This window comes from Mesoplodon bidens, assembly GCF_964165515.1.
Source record: "Mesoplodon bidens genome assembly, contig: HAP1_SCAFFOLD_81, whole genome shotgun sequence".
Lineage (NCBI taxonomy): Eukaryota > Metazoa > Chordata > Mammalia > Artiodactyla > Ziphiidae > Mesoplodon > Mesoplodon bidens.
The window spans coordinates 1,428,732-1,450,845 of NW_027672552.1; the positions used below are offsets into that span (position 1 = coordinate 1,428,732).

The window sequence follows — 22,114 nt, forward strand, 5'->3', positions numbered from 1 at the left end:
TACTACAATTACTAGAAGAAAACATTTTTGTTTTATTTAATAAAAGTTAATTTTTAAAATTTTTTATATTTTTATGTGTTGCATTTATTGCTTTAAGATTACACAAATATGTTTTGATATAATTTAATACATGCAGCATCAACTAGAGTATTCAGTACACAGAGTATTCAATGGGTATAGGCTTAGTAGTGGGACCAAATTAGCCCTAGACTAAATTGTTTCACTTGCAGCCTAATAAGGCTTACAAGGAAGCCTCAAAATGATCAAACTATTTCTTAACTACCTCTTTGAGCAAAGTTACAAATATTTACAAAAATACAAATACGCCCTGCAACCAGTAAAGTAAAATTCACAATATCTGACATGCAATCTAGAATTACTAGGGATGCAAAGACGAAGGAAAATATAACCCATAACAAGGAGAAAAATTAATTAATGAAAACAGACTGAAAAAGGGTACAATCAGTAAACAAAGACATTCAAACAGTTATTATAACTAATTTTCATAGGTTCAAAAAGTTTAAAGGAAAGCGTCAACATCTTAAATAGACATACAGAGGATATAAAAATAACCCAAATTGAGTTCCTAGAGATGAAAAATATAGTTTCTGAGATGAAAAATAAACTGGATGGGATTAAAAGAGATGAGGCAATGCAGAAGCAAAGATTGACCTCCCTGCAAAAGCAAAATTTTGTTATTATAATCTGTCCCACTGAGTAGTCCAAATATAAAGTCTGAAATGAAAAATGCCAGCTTGGTCATCTTTTTCCATTTCAAGTTTGCTTTACCCTTTCTGGTTTGTGCTTCCAAAAATAATTAAAGTATAAAATTATGAAAATTGTATTCAATGGTATTAAAATTAAGCATCTATCCATTTTATGGATTGCCCTGCATAATGCAAATATCTAAAATCTAAATATTATGTGTATATAAACATATATGTATACGTACATATATGGATATATATCTCACTAGCAGAATGAAAAGAAAATATGAAAGTACAACACAAGTTGTGGAGGAATATAGTGAAGGAAAGTAAAATGATAGTATTTTTGTTTTTAGATATAGTTGCCCTACGCAGTGGAAAAAGGATATACGGATTAGCATATTTTATTTTCTGAGAAGCATGAATCAATTTAAAAGATGAATTTAAAGAATCATTAATTTAAATACATAATCAGTCTTCAATTTTTTTGTTACTGACAACATCCCCTTTAAGATTTTCAAAATGCTGAAAGGTGGGATTCCAAGATTTTTAGTTGCTATAGAAGCAATTATTAGCAAATCCTTTCTTCTAATCTCATTACAGAAAACAGTGCCCTTTGTGCCCAGAGAACTCCCATTAGAACAGATAGCTAGTGGGAAGCAGCCACATAGCACAGGGAGATCAGCTGGGTGCTTTGTGACCGCCTAGAGGGGTGGGATAGGGAGGGTGGGAGGGAGGGAGACGCAAGAGGGAAGTGATATGGGAACATGTGTATATGTATAACTGATTCACTTTGTTATAAAGCAGAAACTAACACACCACTGTAAAGCAAGTATACTCCAATAAAGATGTTAAAAAAAAAAAAAAGGAACTGCATTTCGGAGCAGCTCAGAACATAGGGTGTACCACTCTGGAGCTATCCGACATTTCCTGTGTCTGATTAAATACTGTGTATATATGCTATGTATTTATATCTCCATCTAAATATACGTCTGTATCTCCTAAAATACTCTCTCACATATAATGAAGTCACAGTTTCCAGATAGTTGTTCTGGTAGTCATTAGACAAAATATAGTCTCATTTATTTAAAAAATGTGAAATGAGAGAAATGTATGAAAAACTTGATCCATCTTCTGACTGAATTTGTGGTATTGGTACCTTCAGAAGAGGAAATAATTAATTTATTGTAAATTATTTTATTCCTCATTTATTAGAGAGGAAATTTATAAACTGAAACTGTTAGGGCTTAAAGGGTTTTTTTCCAGAAGATAATATCTGTGGTTCTCACCTTACACTGAGCAGTATATCACTAGTAAACAATCAGACAAATAGGTACATTATTAAGTTATTTTATTTTCACCTGGCTTTTTAATACTATCATCTGATATACATCATATTAATTGACACTGCAATTTCTTCCTTGATTTGTATATTTTTTTCTACAAACACTTTGCATTCCAACTTCCACGTATCTGATTTACTCATCCCTGTGATGGTCTTCATCTTCAGACATCTTGCTGTCTGGGCTGTTCAACCCTGTGACAGTAAAAGCACACTCACTAGGGACTAGGAGTTTGAGAAGGACTTAGAAAATTGTTTGGAACCTGAAAAAAAGGGCTCCAGAATATGAAAACAAATCTGCAAAATGGAGATCAAAACTTGTGTAATTAATATTTTCAACTAATATTACTACAACAGCAATGTTACTCAGCTTTCATATAGTTATCTCTAAATTATATTGGATATGTGACTTGGGCACATTTTAATGCATTTGATAACATTTAGGGTAAAGCTTCTAAAAGGGCAATTGCCTAGGACTGAGGAAGGTTTAAAAATGGCCCTGCACAGAATGAACTAGAAGTGACTTCAATGGGAGGCTGAGGCAGAGATGCTGGACCCGGAGAGTGACAGAGCAGGCGTACATTGGAGAGAGCTTTCCTATATAGGAGAGCCAAGAATGTGTTACTTATTGAGGGGGGAGCATGAAGGTAGTGGACCCTATAATGAGAATCCTAGGATTGCTCCTAGATTTCTAACTTGGATAAATGATAGGACGGTACTCTTTGGTGAATACTAAAGGAACAGCAACAGCAGCAAAAGTCTAAGAATGGAACTTTAACATATCACAATGCCACCTTTAAAGTAAATTTGGCATTCTTCCCTTTTTGAATGAATGAAAATACATTAATTAAAGACATACACGGGCTTCCCTGGTGGCGCAGTGGTTGAGAGTCCGCCTGCCGATGCAAGGGACACGGGTTCGTGCCCCAGTTTGGGAAGATCCCACATGCCGCGGAGCGGCTGGGTCCGTGCGCCATGGCCGCTGAGCCTGCGCATCCGGAGCCTGTGCTTCGCAACGGGAGAGGCCACAGCAGTGAGAAGCCCGCGTACCACACACACACACAAAAAAGACATACACATTCACACACCTGCTAATATCTGCTCTTCTGCAATCGTGTTTTCTGTATAGTGTCTAAATATCTCTTCCAGTTGAAGTAGTGCTTAAACACTTCAATAGGCCTCTTTTCAGCCAAAAAGAAAAACTGTCTATGACTGTTTCAACATATTTTAAATATATGTATAATCATTGCCAACTTGTCTGCTTTGCAGATTCTAGTTTCCTATACAATATTTAATATCTCCCTTTATTGAAAATGTCATTGCTCAGTATTATGATTGTTTTTCATTTTGATTATATGTCTGAATATTAGAATTATTGATTAATCTCTTTATTAATGGAATAATCTCAGCACAATGTTCAATACACTTCTTCTCTACCATTATTATATGTTATTTTAAAGATTTTCCATACAGTTACTTTAAATGGGATTTTCAGATTTTTCAGGCTTTTTGAAGTCAGTAGGATAGGCTCCAGTGAGTAAAAGAAATGCTGAAGAACAACAATATGAATTAAACAAATTTAAGTAGTTAAGAAAGCACTAATCTAGTCATTGGGAAATGTATACTAATATTTACATAGTATGTATATATAAATCAATAGTTTCTAAATGAGATAATCTACTGAACAAAATATCTTAAAATATGAATGAAAAGATGTTGTAAAATCTCTATATGATTAAAGTACAAAAATTTTTATAAGCTTGGAAGATAAATAATAAGTGCATTTTTGTCTGGGAGACAAGTTGTTATCTGGGAAACCTCAAGACATTTTGTAGATTATTGAAATCACTTTACTATCAATCTTGAGCATTTCTCCTATCAACTCTATAATTAGTATTGGAAATTACCATGATGACTCTATTTCACTATCAGGAACATTGAAGAAACTATTTCAAGTGCTAAACATTGGTTTTAACAAATAAAAAACAATTCATCTGAAGAAGATGTTACAATGAGCTGAGGAATTAAAAGATCTCAAAGTAGAGAAATTTCACTGACTGCAGTATAAACAACTTGAGGGTAGAGAGTGTCTGTTTTTCCTGTTTGCCCTCCAAATTTGGGAACAGTTTTATATGCACGGTGCAGGGTAATAAGCAAATGTTTAACAAATGAAAAGTACTGAATTCATTACCTTGTGGTACATACAAATTAGGATTTCTTTTGTACTGTAACTAGAAGATTTTAACTTCAGCATTATGAATTATTAAGGTCTTTATCTGATTCCCAGCTCTGTGTCAACCAAACTTATTTGAGTGATAATTAGAGGACTTCATGTTTATCCTATCTTCTAGGATTTCACTTTTGCATATCTGTTAATTCATAATTTTGACATTTTTATAGCACAACCAAAGACTATAAAAACACATAGAGCAAGCACTTGCCAAAGAACTCTAAATAAAACACATCTCAGATATGAAATTAGATCCATGCTTGGTTCTACTTCTAAGTGCTTCATCTAAAGAGAGACGTGCAACACTGCTGCATGAATTAATCACCTAGGGTGACTTTTAAACCTACCAACAGCTGGCCCCTCTATCATATCTGATTTTATTCAATAGTCTAAGTGATAATCATTTTTGGATCAAGAACTTTATTTTACTGGTTGTAAAGGTGGGCACATGCACACGCACACAATCCCCAGTGCTTTTAAAAATTGTGGGACAGAATTAATCATAACTATTGAGTTTAAATGCCATTTATCAACTTATTAAAGTGCAAGCATGCAGGGAAAATAAGCTAAAGACAAGACTTTCGTTTTTCAATTTATTTTTTAAAAGTCTTGTAGAAATCTTTATGAAATTAACACAAAATGGTGGTACCAAAAATCTTTTTGCTTTGTTTATTCCCTAGTCTGTGGCAATGTAAAGAGTGGAAGTTAACCCGGAATTTAAGTTAAGGAAAGCTATATTGTATTAAGTTTAGCCAAAATTCTCTAACTTGCCCTATTTTTTCAAATAAATAAACTTTCTATTCTCTTCCCTCTCTCCTCATCTCCCTTAAGGTATGTCAACTCTAACCCCGCCCCCCCATACACACACCTTGTTGCCTCTGATATTATCTCCTCTACTAGAGGCGCTTTTGTACTTATTGCTACACGATAGTTCAACAATAAAATGTGATAAATGCAGGCAAAGGTGTTTCAAGAAAGAAGGTAAATGTCCTTACACGTTTTCAACATAGAAACAAAAAGTTTACAAAACAGCAAAATTAAAAAAAAATAGTTATAGATAAAGTTTGCAGATAATGTTGTCATCCCTCTTAAAAGAAGAGGGATAAGGCACAGAAGAAATGTAGTGTTGAGGACAATGAAAATCAGCAGTTATTGAAATCTATTTATGCTGCATTCAATGGATTTAGAAGACAGAGGCTTGAGTGCTGTCGTTATTACTTGTTTGCCATTCGATGGTGGGCAAAATATTTAATTTCATTGGGTTTCTCTTTCTATGCCTCTAAAATGTGGATTCCCAGGCTAAGAAAATATTTCAAATCTTTTCTAGGTCTAAAAGTCACAGACCTTAGTGTACCCTTTCTAAAGGCCACATTTTCACAAAAGATAGCATTCTTGTAAAACACCTTCATAGAAAGAAAAAGCTATAGTTAGAAAGCCCACTCAGTGTCCAGGGTTTTCTGAAGTCGTACTGCTGTTTGTAACCAGGTGTAGGCCAGTAGGACAACACATTTGCTTTAATAACTGTCCAGATTTCTTGGAGTTAAAGATAAGTCTTTCATTATTCTAAGTGTTGACCTAAGAAATTATTGAAAATAAGAATTGTTCTAATTTACTTCTTGAATTGCCCAGTTCTTACATGGCCTGACACGAAAGGCGATTTAAAAGATTGCATTTAAGTTTGGACATATAGCCTTCATCCTGCTGTTTCATCACAGACCTCTTACAAGATAAACACGTGCAACCATTTTGAGTTTCTGAATGGGAGTGCTCCTTATAGTATTTTCCCCTTATAAATTTCTTGCCAACTTACTCCAATTTGAATGCAGGTAGAAATTTATAAATTTCTCCAAGAACTTATTTTTATTTTTATGAATCTTACTGATTTTGTGTTAATACCGAGGACTTTATCAAATTCATAGACATTTGATCGAATAAAAAGCAAAAGCATAATTCGGAAAAATCCAAAAACCTCAAATAGAAAATAAGATGCTATGTTGTTAGTAACAGAAATTAGCACAAATAGACTGAAAAACTGACCACCATTGTAAACTGAGCTTTTAACTATGGCAGTCGCCAGGAAAAGGAGGGTTACTCCTCTTTTTTTGGCCTTCTTTTAACAATCTCGAAAATTAAAGAAAGATTGAAATGACAATAAAAATAATTTATTTCCCAAACCATTTGAGAGTAGTTGCTAACACAATGCAATGTCTCCCCCAAATCCTCTAGTATTTCCTACAAACACATATCCAAATATAATCATGAAAATAAGGAAATTAACACTGACACATGACCACAGAGCTACTAATCCTCAGACCCCTTTCAAGTTTTGTCAATTATCCCCATCATGTCCTTCATAATAAAAGGATCAGCCCAGTGTCACATGTTGCATCTAGTTGTCCTGTCTCTTTAGTTTTTTAATCTGGAAAATTTTCTCAGGCTTCCCTTGAATCTCATGAACTAGAAAGTTTTAAAGAATATGGATCAGTTATTTTGTAGGATTTAGCTGTTTGTATTTGTCTGATGATTATTCAGGATATGTGTAGTTGGCAGGAATAACACAGTGGTGAAGCTCTGTTCTTCTCACTGCTTCCTATCAAACAATTTTGGCAAACTTTTAACCTGTAACCTTACTGGAATATCATGTGACTCATTTGATTAAGGTGTATCACCCAGTCTTCTCCATTGTAAAGTTATTTTTTTCTCCTTCATTATTAATAATTTTTGTGGTAAGGCACTTTGTAATTATGTAAATATCCTGTTCCTCATCAAACATAATTTACTCAATTTAAGTATTTAAATCAGTATGAACTCATAGACTCCTATTTTATTCAATTGAGTATAATATATTTCTGCCATTATTTATTTTGAGGCTGAGATTGTTCAAGATTTGTCCAGTGGAAACCCCTTCAGTTTGGCTTCTATATCCTTTGATGTTTCCCAATTATTCTGTGATAACTCCCTTCTTTTTTTTTTAACATCTTTATTGGAGTATACTTGTTTTACAATGGTGTGTTAGTTTCTGCTTTATAACAAAGTGAATCAGTTATACATGTATCCTCATATCTCTTCCATCTTGCATCGCTCTCCTTCCCACCATCCCAATCCCACCCCTCTAGGTCACAAAGCACCAAACTGATCTCCCTGTGCTATGCGGCTGCTTCCCACTAGCTATCTATTTTACATTTGCTAGTGTATATATGTCCATGCCACTCTCTCACTTTGTCACAGCTTATCCTTCCCCCTCCCCATATCCTTAAGTCCATTCTCTAGTAGGTCTGTGTCTTTATTCCCGTCTTACCCCTAGGTTCTTCATGACATTTTTTTTTTTTAGATTCCATATATATGTGTTAGCATACGGTATTTGTCTTTCTCTTTCTGACTTACTTCACTCTGTATGACAGACTCTAGGTCCATCCACCTCACTACAAATAACTCAATTTCGCTTCTTTTTATGGCTGATCCCTTACTTCTTGAAACAATAATATGTTCTAGGGTCATCTTATATTTTCCCTGTAGCGGTTCTAGAATCAGCCATTTCTCCAAAGACCTTTAGTTCCTTCAGTTGGAGAGCTGTATTTAGAAACCAAGATCTGGACACTAGGTGTATTCATTGCTCTTGGGAAGCAGTGGTCCCAGGTACTCTCAATAGGCAGAGCTAGGGGATTTATGTACATATATACATACACACATATGAAAACACATATTCATAACCATTTACACATATTCACAAACACATTCATAAACATATGCATACATATAGTCTATGTTTTTTCTATAATGTCTCTATATTGAAAATCATGTGTTCACATTAACATCCTCCATTCCCTTTCAACACCCTTTCATTCTAGTTTTTGCCCTTTTCATATTTTAACTCCCTCCACAGATATTAAAATAACACTGATTACCATATTCTTAATATCCTTAATTATTTGATCAATCTTCCTGTATTTAAGTAAATTCTTGTAGCTGCCACTTTCCCATCCACACATTTTCTCCACCTGGCACGGGTTAGGACAATCTGTACACAGTGGTTGCCAAGGCCACTTCCTCATGTGGATGCCCTTTCACACGAATCAGACTTCAGCAGTCAACTCCAGGCTCCCTTATGCAGACATCCTCTCCCCTTCCTCAGACTCTGAGACCCAATGCCAAGTCATTTGGTTCCTTGAATGCCCACCTCCCCCATGCTGACAAAGGGTTATTTTACCTCACTTAATGGACTAATTTGTTCAAGAAGGGAAGGGATCACAACACTATAAAGCAGTTATACTCCAATAAAGATATAAAAAAAAGGGAAGGGACAAGGAAGGGGATGAAGAAAGGGAGGTGGACAGGGATGAACAGGTATCTTTCCTTTCTAAACAATATTTGAAGAGGCCCTTCATTTAGAAGTTGCAAAGACATTATGAAGTAGCAGCTGAAGAACTGAAACAATGACATATATTTACACATCTGTATCCCTACATCTATGACACACAATGTACACCTAATTTTATAGCAACCAAAATATAATTTAACAAAACTTATGATGCTTAGCCATACACTTTAATACTCAGCAACTTAAAAAAATGTGCAGTGCCATTTGGCTGTTAACTATCATCCATTTATATGAATGGATGTGTAAAACTCCTAGCCAAGAGTGCTTGGGATAGCATCTCTACTGATCCTTACTGGATCCTCTTCTTCTTTTGTCACTCTTTTCAGTCATTTGTTGATTCTCGATTGTATCTCATTGGTGACTTGCATGACCATTGGTAATCATATCTGGGCAAATACCCCAGCTTGGTGTCTCTCAAAGGGCTGACTGAAAACCACCTGCAACAGAATCAACTGTAGTACTAGATAAAATTCAGGTCCACAGGCCCTGTTCTGATTTCCTGCTCAGAAGCTCTTTAGAGAGTAATGAGTATTTGGAAAATACCTTAGCTAATTCTCACACATTAACACTGAAACCATGGTGGAGTTTGCATGTCTACAATTCCTCAAAGTTCACGGTTTAAAACACATAGGTCTCACCAACTACAGTTCTTTTATTTTAGCTTCATCAATTCACATTTGTTATTTAACCAACTTGGAAATTGCCAGATGTGTGAATAGCCGCCAAAGTAAAATGTATCTATCTTTTGCAAAAATGTCTTCTACCAAATGTCTCTACAAAATGAAATGTAAATACCTTCTAAGATCTTGCTTGGAGGAACCTTACAGATTTTTTAAATCTTCCAGGTTTTAGGGAATAGCAAGTGCAAAGGCCCTGATGTTGGGAAAGCCACTGCAGAAAGAAAATCTGGATGTGTGTGTGAGAGAAGAGTAGTAGTAAACGAGCTTGGAGAGTAGGGCAGAAGAAATACTGAATAAAGCATGTGGGACAGGTAAAAAGTTTAATTTTTATTCTAAAGTGATGGGAACAGGTTTTGGGAAATAATGTGATATGATTCATGTTTTTTTTGTGATTATTCTGGCTATTGTATTGGTTATAGACTATAAGGATTGGGGCAAGAGGGGAGGAAGCAAGGAGGTTGTGGAAGAGGCTGCCTATTGCATTAGATGAGGCAAGCAATGATGGCTTGGAGTAAGTAAAGACGGCAAGAGTAAGGTGAGAGGTAGGTGGATTCAGGATGTATTTTCAAGTTAGACTGGCAAGAATTTCTGATGCACTGGACACAGGAATTGTGGGAAAGTGAGAGTTCAAGGATGAATCTAACATTTTTGGCCTGAGCAACTGGATGAGTTATGGAGCCAGGAAAAACGGGAGTGCAATGGATGGATCAAAGCAAAATATTTAGTTTTATTTGCTAAGTTTGAAATGTCTATTATGCATAGATTGGAGATATTTAGTGGGAAATTGGAATTAGGAGTCTGGAGGTTAGGTGAGTGCTTAGGGCTAGAAGTACGAATTGGGGAATCATAAGTCATCTTCCCATTCAAGTAATGGGACTAGATTAAAACTCATGAGTAGTTAAGGTAGATGGAGAGTGAAGGGGGCCAGGAATGAGCCTTAGGGCATTCTAAAAGACATTGAGGGATGGGAGGCATCACCAAGGGAGACTGCCAAGGAATGGTGAGTGAGGAGGGGAGAAATCTAGGAGAGGATGGTGTCCTGGTAGCCAGTGAAACAAAATATTCATTCTGAAAATGATGAGGTTCATTTCCCAAAGTTTCTTGAATTGATGATCATTTGAAACTTGGTATTTTAAAAAGAGCTTTAGCAAACAGAAAAGAGAATAATTTTCTATCATGAGTGATTGATTGCAGTAGCATGGGGAATGGAAAAGTTGTGAAAAGGGAATCAAAAATCTATGTAAAAGACAATTTTAAACAAAAGTATTCATTTAAAAAACAAGTACACAATATTTAGACATTATATTTTGTCTTTGTGTCAACAGCAGCTACAGCATGCTGTTAAGTGAAAGATGAAGGATTACAGTTTAATATCAAATCAGGGAAAAAGGTGAAATAGTTGAATTCTTTGTAGATTTTTAATAGATTTCAAACCTCTATTGGTTTTGAATAATGCCATATTTCAAACATACTTTTCTAAATAATCATAACAATTTTAGAATCAGAATAAACCTTATATAACCTTATATAAAACTTATTTAAATGCACATATAGTTCATTTTTACGGGTAAAACTAGGACTCTGGTCTTCTGATTACCAGTACTATTTCTTATTGCAACACACTGTTTAAATGTATAGATGATTGAAAAAAAGAGCATACCAGTGATCTCTTAAATGTTTTACAAAATATTAAGTAATTACAATTAGGGGAAATAAAGCTCATGAGGATTAAATTACAGGAAGAGTTTATAAGAGGGCAAACAAGTAGGAGATGTTTTTCCACACAGATAAATATGAGGTTTTAGTAGAAAATGACCAAAACTGCATTTATAAGGTCATGATACTAGCTAAATGAAATAAAGACAACCATCATGTAAATAACATATAATTTTGAAGGTGAATTTTGAATATGGAGACTGGTACAGATTAACATCTGATTATAATAAAAATCAGACAGGCAGGGTAACAAGGTCTTCTTCATCCAATCACAGCTTATCAGGAATAAGGGAACCTCTTGATACTTTGGTATGTGCCATTTTAGGACAATGAACTTGGTACAAAGTGAACACCTGATACAAGAAATAGTTTAGAAACATAAATATGATTCAAGAAATTCATGGATGGTGAAAGCTATGTTGCATTATTTCAAAAAGTTTTAGACAAGAAATATGCTGTCATTGGAATTGGTGTTTCTCAATAAGTAATGCATCGTTTCTTCCTGTCCACTTTCGAGATTTTTTTTGTCTCTACTTTTCAGAAGTTTCGTTGTAACGCGTCTTGGCAAGGATATCTTTGCGTTTTTCCTCTTTGGGTTTGTTCAGATTCTTGAATTTGTGTTTATGTCTTCTAAAAAATTGGGAACTTTTTAGCCATGATTTCTTTGAATACTTTGTCAGTCCTACTTGCCCTCTGTTTTCATTCTGGAACTTTGATGATATGAATGTTAGTGCTTTTGTTACTGTTTACAGGTTCTTGAGATCCTGTTCTTTCTCCCATCTTTACCCCTCAGTCTATTTTTCTCTGTACATTTGGTACATTGTATTGATCTCTTCTAAGTTCATGATTCTATGCTTTGTAATCTCCAGTCTACTCTTGAGCAAAGTTTTTTTTTTTTTTTTGAGCAAAGTTTTTTGATTGTTGTATTTTTTAGTTCTACTGTTCTCATTTGTTTTTATTGTTATAGCTTCTAGTTCTTTGTTTACATTTTCTATTTTTCCCATTTCTGTCAAGGAACACATAATTGCTAATTGAAGCATTTATGTGACAGCTTATTTAAAATCCTTGTCTGATCATTTCAATAGATGTTTTATCTCAGTGTTGGTGTATGTTTATTGTCTTTTCTCATTTATTCTGTGATTTCCTGGTTCTTGGTGTCATAAGTATTTTTCCATTGTATTCTAAACATTGTGAGTTATTATATGACTCTGTAACCCATTTAATTTTATTATTACTTTTTAGAAGGAAATCATCCTATTTGAGGTGTAGTATGAGGACTGGGGGGTTATGTAGAGATTTCCATTGGGCCCTACTGACGATACCCCAGCAAAAGTGGGCACTTACATTGTCTCACTGCAGACAGATCAAGTAGAAGTGCAGCTATCCTACTGGCCCTTCTGACACCTTCCCCCCAAAAGTGGGAACATTAGTATCATTGTGTTGCCTTTTAGTAGGAGTGGAAGTTCATCTCCCCAGTAGATTTCTTTTTTTTTTTTTTTTTTTTTTGGCAGTACGCGGGCCTCTCACTGTTGTGGCCTCTCCCACTGCGGAGCACAGGCTGCGGACGCGCAGGCTCAGCGGCCATGGCTCACGGGCCCAGCCGCTCCGCGGCATGTGGGATCCTCCCGAACCGGGGCACGAACCCGCGTCCCCCGCATCGGCAGGCGGACTCTCAACCACCGCGCCACCAGGGAAGCCCTCCCCAGTAGATTTCTTGACATAGGGGAGGGGAGAAGTGAAGTGTTTGCTGTCCTTCCTCCCACTTCATTCCTTCTTGTTGATGCCGGGTGTGGGTAGAGGGTCAGCTACGTGCTGGCCCCACTGACACCAAGGTAAGAGGAAGAGAACTGCCAACTAGCCCTGCCTCAGGATGGTTATGGGGATTCAGCACCCCACTGGGTCTCACTGACATCATGTGTTGGGGGTTAGTGGGGTGCCTACTCCCTCCAACCTGTAACATCCTATTCTTATTGATGTCAGGGAGAGATGGACGCTATGTCCCACCATTGGACCCCACGACTGTGTGAGGGCAGCCCAGTGTTTACAAGCCTGTCAGGCACCCCCTTTTTTTTTTTTAATAAGTAAATTTATTTATTTATTTGGCTGTGTTGGGTCTTCATTTGTGTGCAAGGGCTTTCTCTAGTTGCGGCGAGCGCGTGCCACTCTTCATCGTGGTGTGCGGGCCTCTCACTGTTGCGGCCTCTCTTCTTGCGGAGCGCAGGCTCAGTGGCTGTGGCTCATGGGCTCAGCTGCTCCGTGGCATGTGGGATCTTCCCAGACCAGGGCTCGAACCTGTGTCCTCTGCATTGGCAGGCAGATTCTAAAACACTGCGCCACCAGGGAAGCCCAGGCACCACCTTTTAAAGTCTGTTTGCTAATGGAAAGGGGTGGAGGCTCAGCTCACCACTGGACCACACTGAAACAACCCTGGTGGGGAATCAGAGCACTGGCTCTTCTGGAGGGCAGGAGTGGGGTGGTGTGGAAGATCAAATCCTACCTTGGCCCAACTGAAACGACAGGACATAGGGGATGGGTGCAATATTCCACTGGCACTTGGCTCGAGTAGTGTGTATATTCCACTGGCACTTGGCTCGAGTAGTGTGTATATTATTGCCCAAATGGTCTTCTGTCTTTAGCAACCCCTTTCCTCATACTTTGGCTAGGGGGAACAGGGTTTTGTGTTTTTTTCTGAAGCTTTTCTGTCTCTTGTTCTGTTGGTGGTTATTGATTGGGGGTTCCTGTAATACCCTCTCCAGGATGTATGGGAAGCAACAGGAAACACAGGGGACTCATCACCATGTTATTCCTCAAGTCCCAAAGTCCCTAGTTAAGTCTGCCTTCTCATTTCCACCTTTCAGCGTCTTCCTATGTTTGTTTGTTGTTATGTTCAGGGTTTTAGTTTTAAGTGGGAGAACCTGGGAGAAATGGGCTACTTCATCTTCTTGGAAGCAGAGGTCTGGAGGCCTACTGATGTTAAAAAGTACTGCTGACTGTAAGTTAAAATTTGATGATATACACCTTGCCCTTTAAGAATTATTCTGCTAGATGATGTGGCTTCCCAAAGTTGCTACAATTTGATTTTCATACTTCTAAAAGCCAAGTGTTTTGCTGGAGTTGAAATTTAAAGATAAGCAAGAGATGAGGCTAAGATGATCTATGTGGTAACAGATTAAAGTTGGAAACATCAATATACGTTCATGTTTAGCTTAATATTGCTTCATATTACCTTAATACACATGGTTATGTAGAGAGATACTTATAGATATGTGCCTATACATGGGTCATGTACACACATATTATCTCTTTGCTCTGTCAGCTGAGAAGATCTAGAAGCAATGACATCCGAGCAGCAATTAGCACACCCTACACCCAGATCCTGCTGGCTAATACCGTTCTCCACTAAAAAGACCTAGTTATCCTTGAAGAAATAGCTGATTCTAGGACTAGGGCAGTAAATATACAAGATTTATAGACAAGACCATCTTATAGTGTCAGAAAGTAAGGAAGTTCCAAAAAAAAAAAAATACAGGATGGGGATACCTCAGAGTGGCACAAGAGCCAACTGAAAAGAGTTCACAAGGGTCAGGACTAGAGCAAGTTGAGGAACTAATTCTACTAAAGTAGAATTAGATTATAACCCAAAGTATAAAATAAAAATCCATGAGTTCTTCTGATATAAATAAATAATTGGATACATAAATAAATGCAGGAGAATAGATAAATCTCCAGTGCAAAGGAATTCCAAATAGTTTATGTAGTACTCCATCTGAAGCATAACTCCCTATTCCTTAGTTGTGGGCTGAGCATATTGACTTCCTTCCAAAAAGTACAGCATGAAAATGGGAAAACAGTAATCTTACGATGGAGAAACCTGAAAAACACTACCTCAGCCTGGTGATCAAGGTCGACCTCAGCATTCATAATGCATATTGATACTTTGTACACTTGATGTGATCTGACAGAATGACCCTTCTACTCTGTGGTCTTCCTCCCCAAAACACATAATCCCAATATTATCATGAAAAATGCATCAAACAAATTCTAGTAGTGGGTATCCTACAAAAAACTAACTACTCAAAATTGTCAAGATCATCCAAGGAAAATATGAGAAGCTATCAAACCCAAGAGGAGCCTAAGGAAACATGGCAACTTAAGGTAATGTGATGTTTTGGATGAAATCCTGGAATAGAAAAAGGACATTAGGTAAAAACTAAGGAACTGGACTAATGGATGGGCTATAATAAATGATAATGTATCAATATTTTTTAATTGATTGTAACAATGTAACATACTAATAGAAGTGGATCATCATAGAGGGAAATGGGTATAGTGTATATGGAAACACTTTATACTATCTTCTCAATTTTTCTGTAAAATTAAAACATTTCTAAAAAATAAAGTCTATAAAAACATCGTGTTTCTTGTTTTAGGAGTATGTGCCTGTATTTCCTAAAAAATATGTAAATTTGCTTTACCTTCCTTGATACTGATATTAAAGAAAATACTAAGTAACCCTGAAAGAATTTGTAACTCCAATTCAACAAGCAATAATTCTTGGTATTAACTTTTTGGAAGAACCCACTGAATAAATCAAAGCAAATTGTCTTTAAAGGCTGAATTTCTTTTCAGTGTTTAATCTTTTATATGATTAATGCATACCACAAGCATGATTCTGTTTCAAAGGGCAGAAAACGTTGATTGTAGGCAATGTCTAAAGTACAGTGAAATATTAACGCCTGATGCTATAACAACTTTAATGTATTTAATGTTTTCAAAATGTTGAATTGTTATTTCAGTCAACAAAGTATTCACTTTTATACATTTCCTACCCACCTTTTCCGAAAACACCCACAAGAAATGATACTATCATCTGACATTAGGTTCATCAAGTTAAATTAGCGTTTTTGGTAGCTGTGGTTGCCAATGGTACTGGAATGTGTGATACTTTTACAAATCCTCTCCATGGCAAAATCTGATCTTCACAAGGTAAATCACAGTAGGTGCCTAAAGCCAAATGACATATAGCTTTGTAGCTAGATGACCAAGCATTTTACTTAGAGGCACAATAGAATGTAGAAAAGGCCATTTCTCTTTCTGTCTTTTTCTGCTCAAAGGTCACTCACCATCTTACTTTTTATCAGCCATCTCAGAAGTTTTCCACAAAATTAGACTATATAATGTCACTTAATGCGAATGTAGCTCAACCTTCTGTTTTAGTACAGCTAATCTCACATTATTTTATTGGTGCTAAATATGTAAATCATCAGCAAATTTTTGTACTTAACTTTTCTTTTGATGTGGACCACTTTTTAAAGTCTTTATTGAATTTGTTACAATACTCCTTCAGTTTTATGTTTTGGTATTTTGGCTGCGAGGCATGTGGGATCATAGCTCCCCGACTAGGGATTGAACACACACCCCCTGCATTGGAAGGCGAAGTCTTAACCACTGGACCGCCAGGGAAGTCCCTGTACTTAACTTTTAAAAATAATTAAAATAAGCTATTCAACACATTTTCCCTTAAAAAAAAAAAAACGCATTTCTTCTTAGGCTGGCCCTGGGCACATATGTGACTTTGCCATTTTTTCCATGGACTATTTTCTTATCTGTTCTACTGTGTCACATTTCTTCTACCTTCTCAAAAAGAAGCATTTAAAAATTCATCTATGCATTCATGCATTCATACATTTATTAAATAAATCTATTGAACACCTACATACGGCACAGAAAAAAAGGCAGAAAACTAATCTGGGTTGCACAGAAAGTAATGAACTCAGTTAAAATTTTTGGTGAAAACAGGTGTTAATCTACTGGAAATTACGTTTCATTATGGGGACTCACAGACTCAAGGAAAATCAAGACCTAAATAATAATAAAGTGATAAAAGCACTAGCCATTTACTGAGTGCCTGCTTGTACCTGACTCTGAAACTCTAAAATCATTACAGATGTTTTGAGGATTGTCTGATATGATTATAATGTCCATTTTACAGATGAAAATAACAAGGTTCAGAGACATTAGGTTACTTGCCTAAAGTGAAGTGGCCCAGAAACTACAGAACTGGAAATTGAACCTTAGACTTCATAATGCCAAAGTCTGTGCTTTTAATCACTGTGTGTGTGTGTGTGTGTGTGTGTGTGTGTGTGTGTGTGTGAGTGAGAGAGAGAGAGAGAGAGAGAGAGAGAGAGAGAGAGAGAGAATATGTTTAATAGAGAACTTCTGAGAAATGGCAAGAAAACTGCCAGGTATCCATAAAACAATAATTTAGGAGCTTCTTACTATACAAGTAATTGTTAATCATATGGCTGGATTAAGCATCTCTCACTTTTGAACTAAGAAATGAAAAGCTTCCAGAAGTTGAGTCTAAATTTTACACTTACATAAGATACTTCATACAGAATGCTCAAGTATAATAACTAAAGAGCTCTGAAAATACTGGAAGCATTCATATTAGTATGGTTTCATATTGTGGATAATAGAGGATTTAAGAAATTGGCAGAGGCAACTACAGACTCATTGGTTATCATTTCTGTGAATAACTGAATAAAATGCCAAAAATGAAAAAAGAATGGCTAGCAATTTTAGGTAGTTTGCTTAATCTCCATACTAGGAAAGACTGAGCAAAAAAAAAAAAAAATTCTCGAAATTTTATTTTGAAAGCACCTACAAGTGTATATGGTCTTTTTAAACCAAATAACTTGGAATTATGAACTGTCAAATAAGTCTAATCTTCTCTGATGATAAAATTGCTGACTTTATTTGAAACTATGAAATGAAAAATGAGGTAATAATCAGAAATTCTTAAGAAAACGAGTAGAAAAAACAAAATTATAAGAGTTATGTTAAAAAATATTTTGAAAGAAACATAAAATCCCCATTACTGGTACAGAGCTTTTAAAACCTTATTTTGGTTTTAAGTTTTAATAAATATTTATATGTTTACATAATTACTGTCGTAAGGAAGACACAATTTTAGGTCAGCTTTCTTCATTCTTTCTTTATTAAGCATTATTCTATTTTGCTCCATCATCTTGTAATTATACTATAGTAACTGTGTAATTTTCTACTAAGTGGATATAATTTCCTAAACTGTTTTCCTACTGTTAACAATTAAAGGTGTTTCTAATTTTTTGTTATTGCAAGTGACATGACAATGAGCATCTTTATATAATAATTTTCTGGATTATAAAGTATTTATTGGCATAAGCATCTAGAATTAGAATTAATGTGTAAAAAGCTATTAACATTTTTATCTTGCTAGACATTGCCAAATTACTTGTCAAAAGATGGAACCAAATTATATTGCAAACATCTTTGCCAACAGAAGACATTATATAAAATTTTTCATTTTGCTAAATTAATAAGTTGGAAACCTATGTTCCATTTCTTTGAATTCTTTGATAACAGAGTGCTGCTGGAGGCTGGGAGGGCAGCCATGTCCATGAAGGCTCCCCAGAGTTGGAGCGGGGAAGTAGAAAAAGGTAAAAAAAATACTAATTGTATTTTCTCTCGATTGTTATCTCTCACTCTCTTCTGCCTCTGTGTAACTTATATCCAGGTAGCTGGAGAAAAATCATGTGGCAGGGCAAATTGGTATTCCAATAAATTAATAATCACCAGCTTCAAATGGATTTTCAAGACTGGAAATAGTGCTCTGACTTATAGTACGTTCTTTCTAATTCTCCTTAAGGACTATTTTCTGAGAAGCTTTACCTGCCCTCCTCAAATGTTCCTCCATCCTCTCTACTTCCTTCATTCTGAGCCGGTGAGGTGCTTCATAACTCATTAAGAACACAGAAGTCAGTAAATAGTCCACTGCCAAATCCATTAATCCATTAGCATTTGCATTGATCTTTGTATTCCCTTTTACTACAGGAGTTAAAGTTAAAAGTCCATGTGCACTACAGATAGCATTTCATTTCCTCTCATCTTCTCAAGTACTTCACAGCACTGCATTTTCTACAACCCATCTACTCCTTATGAATGATTCTTGCCAAAATTCAACCTCATTCTAGACTAGTAACTCCAACTTAAAATGTTAAAAACTATACGTGCAACATGAAAGCCTCCCTCCTCCCCTAATCCCTGCATATCTTCTTTAGCCAATTCATGTCTGAGCTTTTCAAAATTGTTATCTTCATATATTGTTTCCATTTCCTCACGTCCCATTTACTCTATAAGTTACATCCATCTGACTTCTCTCACCGTAATCTCTTTGCCCACTGTCCTGAAATTTTACTTATGGAGGTCACCAGCGATCTCCATGTCAGTATAGCCAACGAATAGTTTTTGTCCTATTTCTAGGCTTTTTCCTTCTTTAAAAAAGAAAAACAAAAACAAAAACCGTTTTTTTTTCTTCTATGCTTTTACACTCTCATCATCTTCTGTCTTGGTATATTTTACTGGCTTTCTGTGTTTAATCTGATTTCTAATATTCTATTAGTTTCCTTTATCTTGAGTGGAATAAACCAGTATATGAAGGATTATTCTCAACAGTTCGTTCTCATAATAACAGTACTAGTAGCAGCAGTCAATACTCTGTAATGCTTATCATGTGCCAGACACTATTCTAAGACACTGTTTAAATACATATATATAGACACACACAAATATATATGAGGTTTTCCTCCTCATAGGCCTATGAAATAAGCCTATTATTATACCCATGTTACAAATGAGAAAACTGAGGCAATGAGAGGCCAAGGTCCCATGATCAGTACATGGTGAAGCCCCGCCTGCGTTGATGCTGGAACTTTAGAGTAGACAGGATAAATAATGTCTCACAGATTGGCCTTAAAAGTGAGCAACATTCAATTAATGACTTGTTAAGTATCAGAAAAAAATGGAACATTTTAAATTGAATGGGAACTACTGAGTCATGTATCAGTAACTAAGAATGACTCTTATTGAATGAAATTATTTTTCATTATTCTTTTGAAAGAAGAATATTCTTGTGTAAGTGTTTCACACTTGTTTTTTCATTCACATATTTATTCATTTATTGGACCCACATTTCCTACACACCTTCTATGTGCCAGTGTCTGCTGCCAGCTGTTTTGCAAAATCAGAAGAAAAGGAAAGGTAATTCCTTCTCACCATTGCCTCAGCCAGTATTTCTTCTGTAATTAAAATTGAAAGCTTTCCCCAACAGGTTCTCAGAGGCTCTCCCAGAGAAACAGATTTCTCTTTTCCTGTATAATTAAGCACAAATTGTAAGGTGCAGGGCTTGGCCATAGAGGGATGGATGGTCAGAGGTGTTCCGTGCAAGGCTGGGGGATGCTTTTGTGTTTGGTTAGCTGTTAGGAAATGCTAATTTCCTTTTCTCTTGCCATTAGGCACTAATTCCCTGCTGTGCCAGAATTTTTTTGCAGGCTGGGGCCAGAAAGGTGAAGGGAGCTGTACAGCACAAATGCCACAGAATCACCTGCACCAGGAAACTGCTGCTGGGCCAGGAAGGTGATTGTTCACCCAGCGTTTGTGCCAACAATGTACCTCACAACTCCTTTTCTTCTCGTCCTTGGGAGCAGGCCTAAGAGTAGGTACTAAATTCGGTCTCTGACTGTCTCAGGTCGCTAAGCGTGTACCCTACACACGAGGTTCCAATAGCAATTAAGCATCTAATCAAAATCTCCTAGCTCAGGAACAAAAGCCAAGGCTTAACTCTTTCCTGGGCTGCTGACTGCAAGGAGATCCGTGTTGCCTGCCCGTCAGAGCCACGTGTCTGCGTCCCCACATCTACTGCTCTGAAGGGGAGACAGCCCACAGCAAGCTCCCAAGCCCTACAGCACAGATACCCTGAAAGCTCGGGGAGGCCAATGTGTGTTCCTTCTGCTTCTCACAAACACAAGGCAAAACGGGCTGCACCCACATCACCCTAACACCTCTGCCTCTGCAGGTCTCATCCCAGAAACGCCCTTTCCTTTTAAAGAACCAGGTGGCCAGAACTGTGACCACAGATGACAATTTTTCTGCCATTTTATTTTAGCCCTATGCAAAGAGCCTCTAGCGTGGCCCTATGACTCTGTTCGCCTGGTGTTGACACCTTGTATGATCACCAACTCCCTCTGAGCATAGACAGGACCTGTGACTTTTTTCTAAACAATTGAGTATGGCAAAGGTGAAGGGGTTTGGCAGATGTTATAAAGGTCCCAAGTCAAAAGGGTAAATCAAAAAGGAGATTATCCTGTGTGGCCTTAATCAGGTGAAAGCTCATAAAAGAGGCACCGGGCCTTCTACAGGCCAGAGACCCTCCTTGCTGGCTGAAGCAAGCAGCCACACCGAAGAAGCCCACAGGGAGGAACTGCATTGCCTCTAGGATCTGGGGTGGCCTCCAGTGACAATCAGCAAAAAGCTGGGGACCCCAGTCTTGGAGCAACCAGGATATGAATTCTGCCAACGACCTGAATGAGCATGGAAGTGCATTCCCCCCCAGGCTGATGTCCACATGAAAATGTGGTCCACCCAACACGTTTATCAGAGCCTGGTGAGACCCAAAGCAGAGGACCCAGTGCCTGGACTCCGGACCCATAAAACCTGGGTTGTTTTAAGCCACTCATTTGTTACTCAGCAAACAGATAACTAATACAATTCCTAAGCATTCAGATCCTACATTTTTAAATGACTGGTGACTCAGCTGTATTGCAGCCATGGTCTTCATCATTAATATCTTCAAATCACCAGCCAATTAATATATTCCTTCTATGCATTGCCCCTTGGGTCCATGGTGCATATTTTTTGAGACCATTGAGCTCTTGAGATCTTCTGTCAATCATTTCTCATTTCTTCTCAACCTTGCCTTTTTAGTCACTGAGAGCCCATATTGCAAAGAAAGATCTTAAAGTGAGTAGAAAACTACATTAAACAAAAAGATATGGATCCTATGCTTGACACACAAATATTACAAAAATATATTCTTTTTCTTTTAATCAAGCCTTCACATGCACAAAGAGAAAATCATATTTTATTCCTGCTTGTCTTAAGCCTCATGAAGCCTTCAGTTCATAAACTTCTAGAAAACTTTCAAAGTTCTCAACAAATATGTTTTGTAGTTCAGATCATTTT

General features: G+C 36.7%; 1 long non-coding RNA gene across 6 annotated transcripts in view; it reads right to left on the reverse strand.

Moving 5' to 3' along the window:
- The window catches only part of LOC308610052, a 1,140,458-nt gene that overhangs the window by 979,975 nt on the left and 138,369 nt on the right, over window positions 1–22,114 (reverse strand). The gene's annotated exons all lie outside the window — the stretch shown is intronic.